This window comes from Danio aesculapii, chromosome 15 (assembly GCF_903798145.1).
Source record: "Danio aesculapii chromosome 15, fDanAes4.1, whole genome shotgun sequence".
Taxonomy (NCBI): Eukaryota; Metazoa; Chordata; class Actinopteri; order Cypriniformes; family Danionidae; genus Danio; species Danio aesculapii.
The window spans coordinates 39,925,908-39,941,778 of NC_079449.1; the positions used below are offsets into that span (position 1 = coordinate 39,925,908).

General features: G+C 35.3%; 1 protein-coding gene across 6 annotated transcripts in view; it reads right to left on the reverse strand.

The window, feature by feature from the left end:
* The window catches only part of cadm2b (cell adhesion molecule 2b), a 473,989-nt gene that overhangs the window by 48,267 nt on the left and 409,851 nt on the right, over positions 1-15,871 (reverse strand). The window lies entirely within an intron of this gene.

Genomic DNA, 15,871 nt, shown 5'->3' on the forward strand with positions numbered 1-15,871 from the left:
TGCCTGACAGTACAGTGTAGACCAGATAAAGATGTGAAAGCACAATACCAAGAAAACACAATGTTTTCCTAAAAAGAAGAGAGACAATATCAACATTTTCTTATTTTATTATAGCATATATAAACACAACAACTTGTAGTGGCCGTTTTTTTGTTTTTTGATTTTGTTTCAAATCTATTTCTAAATTCAGTTCTAATGTCCAGAAAATGAATAAATGAACAATAATACCAAAACATTGTCAAAAAACACACGTTCTATTCTTATGCCTCAAAGGGTGATGCATACGTCTCCAAAACCCAACAGGTGGACAAATCTAAACTTGTTTTTATTAAAACAAATATAAATATGCACGTAATAAATAATGCTGCTAATAAAAATAACATTACACAAATGCAAATTGTCATGAATGAATTGAAAAAAAGGAATGGGGACATGTTTTTTATATTTATGTAGAAAATTATAATTTTTGTAATATTTTAATCCTTTAATTTTTTTCATATGTAAAGGTATTTGTGTATTGCTGTACATCCTGTGTGTATTAAAGGGCACCTAGTTTACCCCCTTTTTTAGGTATTAATATAAATATTATGGTTCTTCTGAGTGTGCCAGTGCCAGTTTGGGTTCAGTTCAAAACACAATTCAGATTTTTTTAATATAATGTGTTAAAAAGTGTCAATTTGGGGGGTGTGTACACAAGTCGCTGTTTTAGGGGTGTGTTGCTTTACATGAAAATTAGTTTCGATATCTCGCCCAACTTAACAAGGGGGCGGAGCCAAGAGCTTCCCCACTTTGTGTATGGCAACAGACAGGAAGACGGCATTCAGAAGGACAGAAGGACCAGCATGCAGACGTACATGTTCGACTCGTACACAAATCATTTGTGTCATTGTATAGTTTTACAGCCAACTGTATTCTAGTTTAAAGTTCCGAGCTTTTACACCAAGACTAAAGGCTCGTACACACCGGGATGCTTTTCGTTTGCATTTATCGTCAGCGTTTTTTGAGACGTTTTTCCTGATTCAAACCCAAGCGATTTTCACTGGCGTCGAGCAGCAGAGTATGCAAAATCACTCCTTGACGTTAGATGGCGCTACACAACTTTAAGCTTCTGACACCCGCTTGTAACCCAGAAGAAGAAGAGAAAAAGTTAACAGGCTTGTTGTTAAAGTTATTGGCAACTCGAAGAAGCATGGATGGTTCAAGTAACAGCTCCAGCTCTAGCGATAAAGAAATGATTATTGTTCACTAGTGCAATAAGCAGCTTCACGTTCATATCGCCTTTGGGCATCTTCAATGTGCGCTCGCATTGACAGTTTTACGTTTGAGCAAGTGCTGTTTACTGTAACTTCAGCAGCTACATGCACATAAACAAAAGTGGCAATCTGATTGGTGGAGAAGGTTTTGACGCGGTGCGTCAAAAATAAAATGAGCATAAGGCGTTTCTTTAAAAATGACGCTTTTACGCCTGCCGTTTTGCTCCTTGGTGTGCACGATCACATTGGCGGCATTTATTTAGTCACGAGGTGTTAAACGTCGATGGAAAACATAAGCAAAATGGTGTGCACGGGCCTTAATAACCAAACACACTGAATTAACTTTGACTGAGGCTATAACTAAAGGGCATAACACGGATGCGCTGCTCAGAGCCGTGTCACGGCACACCAGACACGCACATTCGCATGTTATTTAAAATGAAACTATTCAGATAGGGCTCTGTGGCGCGGCAGAAGTATGAACAGTGCCCTGAGTCGTGGCTGGGCGCCGAGGACAGCCGCCGACTTGCGGCGCCGTTGTGTGTACCCTGATAGAAACCTATGTTTAGAATTCTAAAATGCATGTTGCTGTGCATCGCCCAGTAACGCTTCTGGTGTGCGACCTGCTTAAGGCAAGTTCGTTATTTGCAATGAAGGGGCGCGCATGTGAGGCAACACACTCGCACTTTCCAGCTGCACCTAGTTAAGATGACAGGGACCTTCTGTGTTTGCAGGAAATGCAAACGGCTGAAGTTTAAGAAGGAAGCAATGAAAAGTACACATATTTGCAAACCCATCTAAAGTTACAAACAATGGCGCCTATGAGAGCAATCATGTGGTAAATGTTGATCTTGTGTTGAGCCCAATGAGCCTTACATCTGAAAATAGAGCAAGGATGTTTCTTTGGTGACATTGCTTTGACTCACACGCTGAAAATGGCAGATGTGAAACAGAAAACTGAGGATATGGTAATGCGCCTGTCATTCAATATTGATGGACAGGGGGGGACGACACTCCTACTCCTACGACTCCTACGGTCGATCTCAAAACTGCTCCAATTGGTCCACCACTTTTATGTTGTTGAATTGAAAAAAAAAGGACAGGGTGTGTTAATATCACCCCAATATGACGCTCTATACACTATACCTACACATATGTCTGTCCAAACAGCTTGAAAAGTAGATTTTTCACCATAGGTGCCCTTTAAGCAATGTATAAGCTCTGAATGCACGCGCTCTGTGCTGGACTTTAGACCTACTTTTAGATGGTCAATTGGGCAGTTTATTTCAGTTCTTCAAAATAGCAACGCACCAATAATGCACCTTAACACACCTCTATCAGCACACCCATGAGTCCACAAAGTGGCACAAATAGATCTGCTATTTAAACAACGTGGTGCAAAAAGTGAAAATTAGAGTTTGAGCTGGTTTGAAAATAGCAACATATCATGCCAAACACGTCTTGCGTCTATCCAGGTGAATGATAGAGCCTATTGTGTTTTGTGTGCTCAAGTTCGCTATTTCAAATGGAGATGTGCAACCTGTGCGTGAAAATAGGGAAAAACATGGACGCAATATGCTCACATTTGCCAGGCATGCATACTGTAATGTTGAGAAAACATCTATGAAGGAGTGCTGGGCGTCATGTGAGAAAAAAAACTAAGCAAACAAACAAGCAATTTCATACATTATATGCAATATACATATATCAGTAATAACGCATTTACAATCATGCAAAAAAAAGTCAATATCTTGAAAAAATCCTGATAACTACACATCGCGGAAGGTTTCCATTTTGAAATGGAGTTTATTTATCTTGCAAAACTATTTATGTAGCATATGGAAATGGAAAGAAGAAATCATCAATTAGAGCTTGCAAGGAATTCTTATTGTCTGTGAGAATAAACAGAAACAATGCAACAAAAAGCCACGTCTGCGTACTGTAAAAGCCCTGGATCAGCAGCATTATGAATGAAGTAAAACATGACCCTGGAGTACTGTATTCAGCAAAAAGAACAGTACTAAACATTTACATGCATAACCTGTCCACATAAAAACAGCACCTTTCTTTTATTTGATACACACACACACACACATGGTAAAAAGTTCATAACATCTTTGTTATCCTTGCCTTTTTTCATCCCAAATCCTATAATTGTTATCCATTCAAAACACAAAACATTGGTGGAAAGGTAAAGAAAAAACTGACAGACCCATTTACTTAGATAATGTACTAATTTTGCATTAGCAACACAACGGTTATATGTTCAATTCCCAGGGAACAAAAGAATTGATAAAAAATAATAATAATAATAAAAAAAAAACATTACCTGAATGCACTGCTAGAAACTGTGAATTTAACAATGGCAAATATAATGGAATGCATTTCTGAGTCAATCATGAAGAAGAGTCATTTTAGAGGTGGCTCAAAATAGGTTTCTTCAAAATGATGTGCTTTTATAATCAAAAATGAAACAACTTTGGCTGTCAATTGTATAACATTTTTAATTATATTAATTATTAATTAACTGCATATGTCAATATTATTTGCTGAGCCGAATAGAAGACTTCAAAAACAGACAGTAAAAAGCAACTGTTGCAATATACAGATGTTACTACTTCAATGTGTTCCTTTTGCCACCATTCATACCGCGGCGACGGCGGTAATTGATGCGCCAGCAGCATTTGACCGCTGGGTGGCACTTTAACCACAGATATTCAGCTTTGCCTTTTCACAATACTAAACAGACTGTTCTGTAGGCGTAGCTTACTGTATGTGTTGTGATGTGTTCAATTAAAATATAATTTTGATTTAGTTTTCCTGGTTATAGACATGCTCTTACACTATACTGTATGCTGTAGAAAAGATACATGGTGAGAAGCCATAGGCTTCAAAAAGCAAATATAAGAATTAAGTTATTAGCCTTTAGTGCCCGATAAAATTGCGTTGGGGTGAAAATAATGTTTTGATTTCTTTGACCATCATGGCAATGTTATTACCTCAAATCTTAAACGTGCGCATATGAAAAACAGCAAAATAACATAGATTATCCTGCCGGTAGAGCACATCACCTCACAGCACATCATCTCACAGTTGTGAACTTGCGATCACCTCAACATACTTTATCAGTAAGCTATTTATTATTTATTACAGGCTATGTTAAAAATGTTTGACCAACTGCCACTTCATGTTAAAAACTCTCATGTTTTAATAAATTAATTAAATAAATGGGCATATCCGCATGCAAAGTGAGCCGCATATTATTTGTCTGTTTATTTTCTCTTTTCATTTTCTCTTTCACGCGCATGTAGAGAAAGAAAAAAAATAGCTTGTTTAAAAAAGCATTATGTCAACTAATGCATAATAATAATATTATAATTAATTATAAAATATATTATTATTATTATTATTATTATTATTATTATTATTAGCTAATAATTAACTATATCCATAATGCCGGGATGCGTGTTGCTTTCACTTGACATCTAGGTCAAAAGCAAAATTGTTGCACGGCAAAGGATATTCTATAGTGAAAAATATATAATTAGATGCGTTTCCCAAAACCGTCGTTAGCCAAGGTCCCATTATCACAAACATAGTTCGTTGATTTGCCGTTTCCCAGTGTAGTTAGTTTATAATAATTTAGTTTTTACATATAGTATTGCATACAGTAGGCGTTATCCGACTAAAACTAACGCATGGATTCTGAGTTATTAAAACCTGCGTTTTAATGACGGATGTGGGTGTCACAAAATACTTTTTAAATAAATGTTTTCGTATTATTATTATTTGATTTAAAAAACACTTAATAAAAATTTAAATGTATTTATTTCACCACTTATTGTAAAAACTATAAATTACAGTGCTTCCCGCACTTGCGGTGGTAGTCGGATTGAAGCACACCATATACCCACATCACTTAGTTAACTATATGCCATAAACAAAACATAATTCCATTTTTAAATATAACAATTGTATTTATTATGACACTTTTCTTTTTAATAGGTTAAAGTAAAGACCGAAATAAAAAAAAATAAAAAGAAATGCCATTCAGGAGCAATGTGCTCTGACAGGTCAAATTAAATTCTTTTTCTCTTTCAAGTTCAAAGCAAATTTGAATGCCAAAGGATATGCATATACAAGCCTATGTAATATATTAACATCAACAAATTAATAAAATAAGTAGCAAATGAGAAATAAATGACAGAAAAGTTGATAAAAACAGACATTATCTTTAAAAGTTATCAGAATTGCAAGATTAAAGGCTCATTCTGAAAACGTAGCCAGAGGAACCTATGGCTGCATTTTGTCTTTAGAACGGTTCTAGAAAGCAGGTAAGACAAAAACAGAAGCCAAAAAAAATAAAATAAACAAGTAAATAACTGGGTGAGAATGTGGTAAAATCTAGCCAAGGTCTTGTCCTGGGGTCCGTTCTTCGTACGTGTATTATTCAATTAGCTGGATTTGGATATTGACGATTTGACATGATCCAGGATCATTTAGTTCTTCAAAACTCATCTGAGACTTGTTGTCATAGCGACAGTTCTGGTAGCTCAAACCTGCTCGGGAGCAGGTTCATTTCATATAAACAGGATTAGATTGGGTCAGTTCAAGCAAAGATAATACTGAAAGTATGTACCAAATGCCGATATTTTCTTACAGTAGCAGTTATATACACGTGGGAAAATAGTAAATATATATTTTTAACTATATATATATATATATATATATATATATATATATATATATATATATATATATATATATATATATATATATACAGTATATATAAATAAATACAACTTTTGCAATCTGCACTCCGAAATAAAGTACAAAGACTGCCACCTGGTGGTTCAAAGAGAAAATTTATTGATATGAACTTTTTAGATACAAACTCGTACATGCACAATATTCGACTTAAAAAAAAATATAATAATTTTTGCAGTCATGCACATGTTTTGACAACTAATATACCAGTGATTTGATGCTTCAAAAAAGTTGCAGACACCTTTACCGATATCAAAATGCTGTTTTGATGCAAAATTAATTTATACATTTATTCCTTACGTCGATTAAAAAAACTTGAGTAGGTCTAGGCTACTATAATAAAGAAAATCTTCTCTAAATATAGAACTAAATGCATTGATGTGCATTGAAATACATGATGAATACTCTTGACACATGAAAGTGTAAAGCCTGCAGCTCACAACAAATGTGGAGTTATTGTGTGTCATATTTAACAAACCGTTTACTGCTTATTTTATGTAATTTTACTCACATGGATAATTGAATATTAATTAGATAATGTCATTACGCTGCTGTGCCATCAGCCAATTGTTGCATTGCTGATCATGATTTCGAGGATCGATAGATCAGTCCTTCACAACACACACAGCGATCTCAGATCAGTTCATTCAGACATTTTAATCTGATTCGCAAACTTGTTTAAAGAACCAAATTAGCCAGAGATCAATTATCAAGATTAAAAGATCCAGGATCTGCCAAATCATCTTAGATCATTTAAGCAAGGTACGAAGAACGGACGCCTGGATTGCTTTTTTTAAAACTGTTGGTTGGGTGTAGGGAAGTGGGTGGGCGGGTCAATCAGTGCTTTTGAAAACACTATTGGTTGGGTTTAGGGAAGGATGAGGGTGGGTCAGTCGATTGATCAGTCGGTCAGTCAGTCAGTCAGTCAGTCATTTGACATCGGCCTCTGGTGGATTTACGCGAGAACAGCAGGCACAAATGGCATTCATGAGAGAAAAGTGTACACAGCGGCCTCTGGTGGATTTGCGAAAGCAAAAACAGCAAAAAACTTTGCTCCTGGGACGCATTTGGCGCTCTCCAGAAATGTATTTAGGGGTATGTTTTCAGAATGAGACTGGGTTGGCTTTAATTTAAAAAATGTCAGTAAACATGTTGTCTTAAATTTATTAAGTAAATGAACTATGCGCATAATTATAAGATTTAAGTTAAGTCAACTTAACAGTTTCAAGATATAACAGGATTACTCACTATTTTTACTATTTGTTGCTATTTTTAAGTAACTAATGTCTTTTTACTTTTTTTGCTTTACATTATTATGGTAGATCTTCAAAGCAGGCATCACGGTGGCACAGTGGGAAGCACAATCGTCTAACAGTAAAAAGGTTGCTGGTTTGAGCCCCAGCTGGGTTGGCATTTCTATGTGGAGTTTGCATGTTCTCCTCGTGTTTGCATGGGTTTCCTCCGGGTGCTCCGGTTTCCCCCTCAAGCCCAAAGGCATGCGGTAGAGGTGAATTGGGTAGGTTAAATTGTCCGTAGTGTGTGAATGAGAGTGTGTGTGTGTTTTCCAGTGATGGGTTGCAGCTGGAAGGACATCCGCTGTGTAAAACATATCCTGGATAAGTTGGTGGTTCATTCCACTGTGGCGGACCCAGATTAATAAAGGGACTAAGCCAAAAAGACAATAAATGAATGAATGAATGAATCTTTAAAGCATTATTGTGGATAAATAACAATGAATTGCATTCGTTTTAATATGGCAGTGCTGTTTGCAAATCTCTTAAGCTCACCAAGCATAAAAGCAATGTAATTTTTGAAATGCAATACAATTGTTTTGTACACTGTAAAAAATAACATCTTAAACAACAAACGTCAACTTTTAAAAAAATATATTTTATAGTGTACATTTTTAATTTCCATAAATATGCAGCCATATTTCCTTGACCCAAAATTAAATGAAAAAGCTGGCCACGAGATTGACAATTCCAAATGAAACCAAACCAAAAACCAAATTACAAATGAAAGACCTACTAATCAATTTTTTGGCCTAGTAAAACAATATCATGACAATATCATAGTCCAGTGTTTCTCCTGAAAGACCACAAAGCTTTGCACATTTTCCAAGTCCCCTTAACCAAACAAACCTGATTCAGATCATCAGCTCGTTAGCAGAGACTGAAAGACCTGTAATGGGTGTGACAGATGAAGGAGATATCCAAAACATGCAGTGTTGGTGGTAATCCAGGTTTAGAACGTGGTTTAGAAACACTACCATAGTCAATTTAATTTCTACATGTAAATTAACAAGCCATTATATGCCAAAATATGTACGATTTATGAGCTTTTGTTTGAATCCGGGCCCCAACTGGTGCTCAATATGAGGAATGGCTGGTGTAAATTTCAGCATCCGGTGATAAATATTAATAAAGTGTTGAAGCTAATTGCTGTGTAATATGGTGCGGTGTGATATTTGGTCAATGGTGTGAAAGCTAGATACTGTGAGTATCATCCAGATGAAAACAAACACACACACACACACACGCACCACTCTGTCTCTCTATATACAGTATGTCAGTCAGTTTCTGATTTTCATTGCCAGCAGTGCTGTCATGCTTCTCTAGATGCATGTTCTCTTATTACATCTAGATGCATGTAATCTTATTTAGCTTACCCAATTCACCTATACCACATCTTTGGACTTGTGGGGGAAACCGGAGCACCCGGAGAAAACCCACGCCAACACGAGAAGAACATGCAAACTCCACACAGAAATGCCAACTGACCCAGCCGATGTTTCAACTCAAATATTCCACATTTTTTTAAGTTACAGCCGTATTCCAAAATAGATTAAATTATTATTTAATTAGTATTATTAATATTTATTAACCAGTTAAATTCTAGTGCTATTTTGGGATTTTCGCCTGGATTTTGCCTACCCAAATTTAAAAGCTTCCCAAATCCAGATGCAGAGGTGTAAATGCATAAATTTGGTATCATTTTAAAGAAAACCCTTTGAATTGTCATGAAAACACTATTGAAAGTGTTTAAATTAACTATATATGTTGTCTGTGTTATAATAAACACCTAAAAAAAGAGGCGCTTTTTGTATTTTTTTTTTATAAAACTCAAATTTGCATTATCCCCAATCAGGCCTGTATGGTAGAGTGGCCAGATGGAAGCCATTTCCTGCCTGGAATTTGCCAAAAGGCATCTGAAGGACTCTCAGACCATAAGAAAAAAAATTCTCTGGTCTGATGAGACTAGAATTGAACTTTTTGGAGTGAATGCCAGGCGTTACGTTTGGAGAAAACCAGGCACCACTCATCACCAGGCTAATACCATCCCTACAGTGAAGCATGGTGGTGGTAGCATCATGCTGTGGGGATGTTTTTCAGCAGCAGGAACTGGAAGACTAGTCAGGATAGAGGGAAAGATGAATGCAGCAATGTACAGAGATATCTTAAATGAAAACCTGCTTCAGAGTGCTCTTGACCTTAGACTGGGGCGACGGTTCATCTTCCAGCAGGACAATGACCCAAAGCACACAACCAAAATATCAATGGAGTGGCTTAACAACAACTCGGTGAATGTCCTTGAGTGGCCCAGCCAGAGCCCAGATCTAAATCCTATTGAACATCTCTGGAGAGATCTGAAAATGGCTGTACAACACTGCAAAGAGGAATGGGCAAAAAATTCCAAAGACAGGTGTGCCAAGCTTGTGGCATCATATTCAAAAAGACTTGAGGCTGTAATTGCTGCCAAAGGTGCATCAACAAAGTATTGAGCAAAGGCTGTGAGTACTTATGTACCTGTGATTTTTCAGTTTTTTTTAATTCTTAATAAGTTTGCAACAATTTCCAAAAAATCTTTTTTTCACATTGTCATTATGGGGTATTGTGTGTAGAATTTTGAGGAAATAAATGAATTGAATCCATTTTTGGAATAAGGGCTGTAACATAAAACAATGTGGAAAAAGTGAAGAGCTATGAATACTTTCCGGATGCACTGTTTATGCGTAAATTATGGACAAATACATAAATTGATTATTATTATTATTATTATTATTATTATTATTATTATTATTATTATTATTATTATTATTATTATTATTCTTTTTTTTTTTACCACAATTTACCCCAGCAGTTGGTTTTGGCCAAATTGTAATTTTAATTGAAGCTTAAAACTTTAAATGCAAAAACCAAACAAATAAAAAACAAAAAAGAAAATGGAAAATAAAATAAAACACACTGATTTTTAAAATGTATTTATTTATTTATTATTATTGTTTATTTATTTTTTATTTTATTTTTTTTACAAATTTGAAGGGTTTAAAAAGTTACTTAAATATTCTAATTTAAATGTTGATACTTTTTTCTAATTATTCCTGCTAATTAGTTATGCTTCTCAAAGGACATAATGTATTTAAGATGCATTAAGATCTAGAAAAATGCTCTTATACTTTTTACATCATATTTAAGACAATAACAAGAGTTAAGACAATAAATTAATAAAAAAACTTTTCAAAACTATGAAACTAACATGGGTATAAATATTTCATTTTTCATTCATTTTTTTTCTTTGCTTAGTGCCTTATTTATCAGGGGCTATTTTATTTTTAAGAACTATTTAAATGTTTTAAGGTAGATGATCTTTCAGGACATTATCTTATTTGTCTCCATCTCTTTATGTCTTGACATTTATAAATGATAGAAACAGAATTTAAGGAATGTATGAACCATATATTAATATCAATGTAATTTGTGTGCATCCATTTTTTTGGGGTGGTCTTAAATAAAACAAACTAAAAAGCTAATCAGACCACCATCAAACAATTAAAACATAATCTTAATTTGTGTTTGCACTCATACGGACTTGGGAGAACAGGACAGTGAATGAATAAATGACGGCAGAATGACATTTAGGCTGAACTGCCCCTTTAAGAACAAATGGTGCATGTACAAATTTAGTTTGAAACCCCTGCTGTGAACCTCACGTCCCATTTTAAGAAAGTCCTTGCTAACGGCTGATGCAAAACCCCATCCAGATGTGGTAAAACAGCATGAAAAGCAAGGGAAAGACTCACAGCCCAGGCGAAATTAGCCTGATATTTTTAGCACAGGTCTCAATATAACAAAATGAAACAAACAAACAAACACAAAAAGTGTCTATCAATCTATCTATATAAAGTTTATAACTTCAAACACAACAAAACAAATCTAAAATACAGAGCTTTTTAATTTAAGAGCTTTTGATTTAATATTTTAACAATGTAATTAATTAATTAATTAATTTATTTATTTATTTATTTAACCCTCTACTGCACGCATTTTGATAGATCTATAAAAAAATATTTGACTGTTTTTCTTTCTTAGAATGGCTTAACTTAAAGTGCTGTAAAAAAATAAATGGAAACATTTCTTTTTTAAGGTACTTTATGAAATGTTGCCATATGGCAACAACGTCCAACAGTGGATATATCTTAGAAATTTCAAACTTAGAACTTTTCTTATAACTAATAATTTTGTTGTTTGTTTTGATTTAATTGGTGTTGCAGTATTATAAGCTTTAACACAGAACTTATTAATTACACCTTATACTTTCCAACAACTGATATTCCATCATCTTTCATTTATTCCATTTATTTTTGCTAAATATTATTCAAAACAATCACAATATTGTATTATCATATACAACATACAGTAAATATAAACATTTTCTCCAGTAAATATTATAACAAATAAATAACAAGTCTAATATATCCAGATGCATCAGAATAATGTTGCAACTAGCTAACGATGTTTATATATTATACTATATACTTAACTACGCCTGTCTTATCTGCCTCAGAGCTAACTTACTTGAACTGTCTCCATCACTGTTCTTATCAAATGTTCAGTCTGCATCATTATCATGGTCACTAAAGCCCAACAGGTTCATGCGGCTCTCGATCCCGCCTACACTGGTTACAGCTACCAAGTCGACCAATCACAGAGCTTGTGTTATGCGTCGTTGCGACGTGTAGTTACATTTTTTGAGAGTTGCGCGTCAGCCATGGCAAGGACTATTTTGACTGCGCCAGACCATGCACATGCGCTTAACGCAGAAAAATAAATCACCCTTTATTCGCAAAACGTTTTATGTGATATTCCAACACAATCTCACGGCAATTCGTAACTTTTTGTTTTAGTGGCTAATTCGTATGAATTCGTACGATCTAATTCGTACAATTTAGTACGATTTGCTCATCCCCCTATGACGGTTAGGTTTAGGGGTGGGGTTAGGTGCCACGCCTCCTTTTTAAAATTGTACAATTTTGTACGATTGAACTCATACGAATTCGGACGAATAAGCCACTAAACTGACAAAACGTAAAATACTTTTTCCATTTTCTCGTGAGATCAAGCTGGATATTCTAGTTTTGATCATAAATCTAATTAGCATCTTTGAATGGAAACAATGCTAATAATACTACACTGTGAAAGATTTTTGTAAATAACAGTATTTAACTGTAATATGAGAGAAGTATTTTACTCTAGGACAGTTATGCAGTATGTTACTGTATTTCAAAGTTGTGAAAATTACTGTGTATTTTACAGTAAACTTATACATACAAATCTGTAAATAAATACTGTATACAGCAATATAAATGGCGCTCTCAATGTAAGTACAGTATTTTTACTGTAATTGATTAACAGTAAGCTACTGGCGAACTGCTGCCAATAAGTTACTGTAGATTCTACAGGAAATTGTTAAAGGCCCTGTAAAGTTTAAATAGGTTTTTTTTAGATGTTAGTATTGTTAGTTTTAAGTATATCTATAATCTAGTGTGCTCCAAAACAGTTGCAAAAATTTGTGTTTAGAGGATATAAAACTGATATAAACATGTAAAGGCTTGTAGTTTGTTACTTCCACCCAAACGGATCAATGGTTTTATTCACATCAGTTTCTCATCAAATCTTGACCAATCAAATGCTCTCTATTGTCTGTCATGCCCCACCCCCTTTAAGGAATCTCATTTTCTTTTTATTTGATGTGCTAGCAGAGTGATTATAAAACAAAACACTATTGGCTGTTTTATAAAAAGGGAAGGAGCTACTCTATGTTCCACCCTCTCTTCATATTTCAGTTGAGATTACGTCAAACATAGAATAAAAACGTACATTTCAAAGCACTTCACGGAACCTTTAACAGTGTATAAGTTGGAGAACATGTCAGTTCTGAACAGACTGATGATTGTGTCGATGGCAAAGCAAGGGTTTCCATCGACGTGACCCTATCTTTCACTGACCATCCGAAAGCGAGTGGTATCGTGCCGCCTTACATATTCTGTTTGTGTCTGTGCGCTGGTTTCTAGAAGTCTCTCAAGATCAGATCACAGAGGCTGATTTCTTTGAGCTGGAGTGAGTGACAGGCGCTGCGGCTGTGATGCTGTGTTCGCTTCTGCCACTGGCCTTTAAGTGCGCTCGCAGAATGCCATCTGTGAGTCGGGTCTGTCTGACGGAGACTCTGACCATCAATCACATCCACACGAGCGCACATGAGGGACATCTGGGGGAACATGTTGCTCAAGTCAAGCTGATGTGTTGTGTTGAGTTGCACTGAAGTAGGGGTTGGATGACTTTTTTAAGTCGACTTAATAATAAAAAATAATAATTCCTTATATTTTTATAGCGCTTTTCTGGACACTCAAAGCACTTCACATATTTTTGGGGGGGAATCTCCTCATCCAACACCAGTGTGCAGCATCCACCTCGATGATGCGACGGCAGCCATGTTGCGCCAGACCGCACACCACACTCCAGCTGATTGGTGTAGAGGAGACAGAGTTATGAAGCTAATTATGATATGGGGATGGGTTGGAGGCCATGATAGGCAGAGGCCAGTGGGCAAATTTGGCCTGCATGCCAGGGTTAAACATCTACTCTTTTTTGAAGGACATCCTGGGATTTTAAAGACCACAGAGAGTCAGGACTTCGGTTTAACTCATCAGAAAGACGGCGCTCACTGAGCAGTATAGAGTCCAGATAATTATACTGGGGCGTTAGGACCCAGACAGACTGCAGGTTGAGCGCCCACTGCTGGACTCACTAACACCACTTCCGGCAGCAACTTAGCTTTCCCATGTGGTCTGCCATCCAGGTACTGACTTGGCGCAGCCCTGCTTAGCTGCCATGAGGGATTTGCAGAGAGCTAGCTGCCGGGTAAATGTTTGTTATTAAAGTCAAGTCAACTAGTTGCTACACAAGTTATTTAGTTGAGATTATTATATTATATTATATTATATTATATTATATTATATTATATTATATTATATTATATTATATTATATTATTATATTATATTATATTATATTATATTATATTATATTATATTATATTATATTATATTACATTATATTATGTGTATTTATATAGCACATTTATTGTGTATGACCACACACCCAAAGCGTTTCACAATCATGAGGGGGGTCTCTCCACACCACCACCAGTGTGCAGCATCCACTTGGATGATATGACGGGGGTCACAGGACAACGGCGCCAGTGTGCTCACCACACACCAGCTATTGGGGGAGTGAAGAGACAGTGAAAGAGCAAATTCGGTGGATAGGGAAGATTGAGAGGCCATGATGGGTATTTGCCTCATTTTTTTATGCCATTGGCTAGTCGCCTGGATCAGAGGGCCCACTGACCACCCCTGTACACACGGCTCACTAGTATAGAAAAGGCTTACCTCTCCACACCAGCCAACTCAGTCCCCACTGAAAACGTTTTCGTCAGCAGGGGACATTGTAAATGTGCAAAGATCTTAGCTTATGCCAGACAACATATGATGATATTTCTTTTAAAAATGTAAAATCAACGCACAGTCACAGTTTTAGTTTGTTTATTTTAATAAGTCTTCTTTGGTTTGTATTGTTCTTTTTCTTTTTTTGGAATTTATTTGTTTTTTAAAATGGCAATTTGGTTATGGCAGAAAATATATTATTTTGGCAAAAAAAAAAAAAGTACAGCATTTAAGAAAAAATGAGAAATAATTTTGTAAAAAAATCGTGATCATGAGAATAGTATTGTGAATCGTATCGAATCATGAGTCAGGTGAATCATTACATCCCTAATTTATATTATTATTATTATTATTATTATTATTATTATTATTATTATTATTATTATTATTATTATTATTAATATTTTAGCAGCAGTAGTAGTGGTAGTAGTAGTAGTATTTAATTATTCACATAAATGCACATTTAAATTACTATGAACCATATGACATCCTAAGATATATTGGAATGAATGAATGAATAAATTAATGAATTATTTCACAGCAAACTGTATCACACTCAAATGCATTGAGGTCTAATTTCATTCATTCATTCAATCATTTTCTTTTCGGCTTAGTCCCTTTATAAATCTGGGGTCGCCACAGCGGAGTGAATCGCCAACTTATCCAGCATATGTTTGGCACAGCGGATGCTCTTCCAGCTGCAACCCATCACTGAGAAACACCCATATACTCTCATTCACACACATACACTACAGACAATTTAGCTTTCACCTGTACCTGCTGCCCTAGGTCTAATTTCACTTTTATATTATTTTATTTACATAAAAAAATCTACTTATTATTTTTATTTACATTAAAAAAACTGAATCTTACACTCATTTAAAATATTGTTATAAAATAATACCACATGCTTTTTCTCTTGAAGAAATCACAATCTTGCCTCAAACAGTACATAAAACACATTCTTAATTTCATAATTGCATTTAGAAAGCTACCTCTGCCCTTGGTTGCAGAACTAACTGAGATAAAATAACAGAACCTATTTTAACACTACAAAATGGCAAGCATCA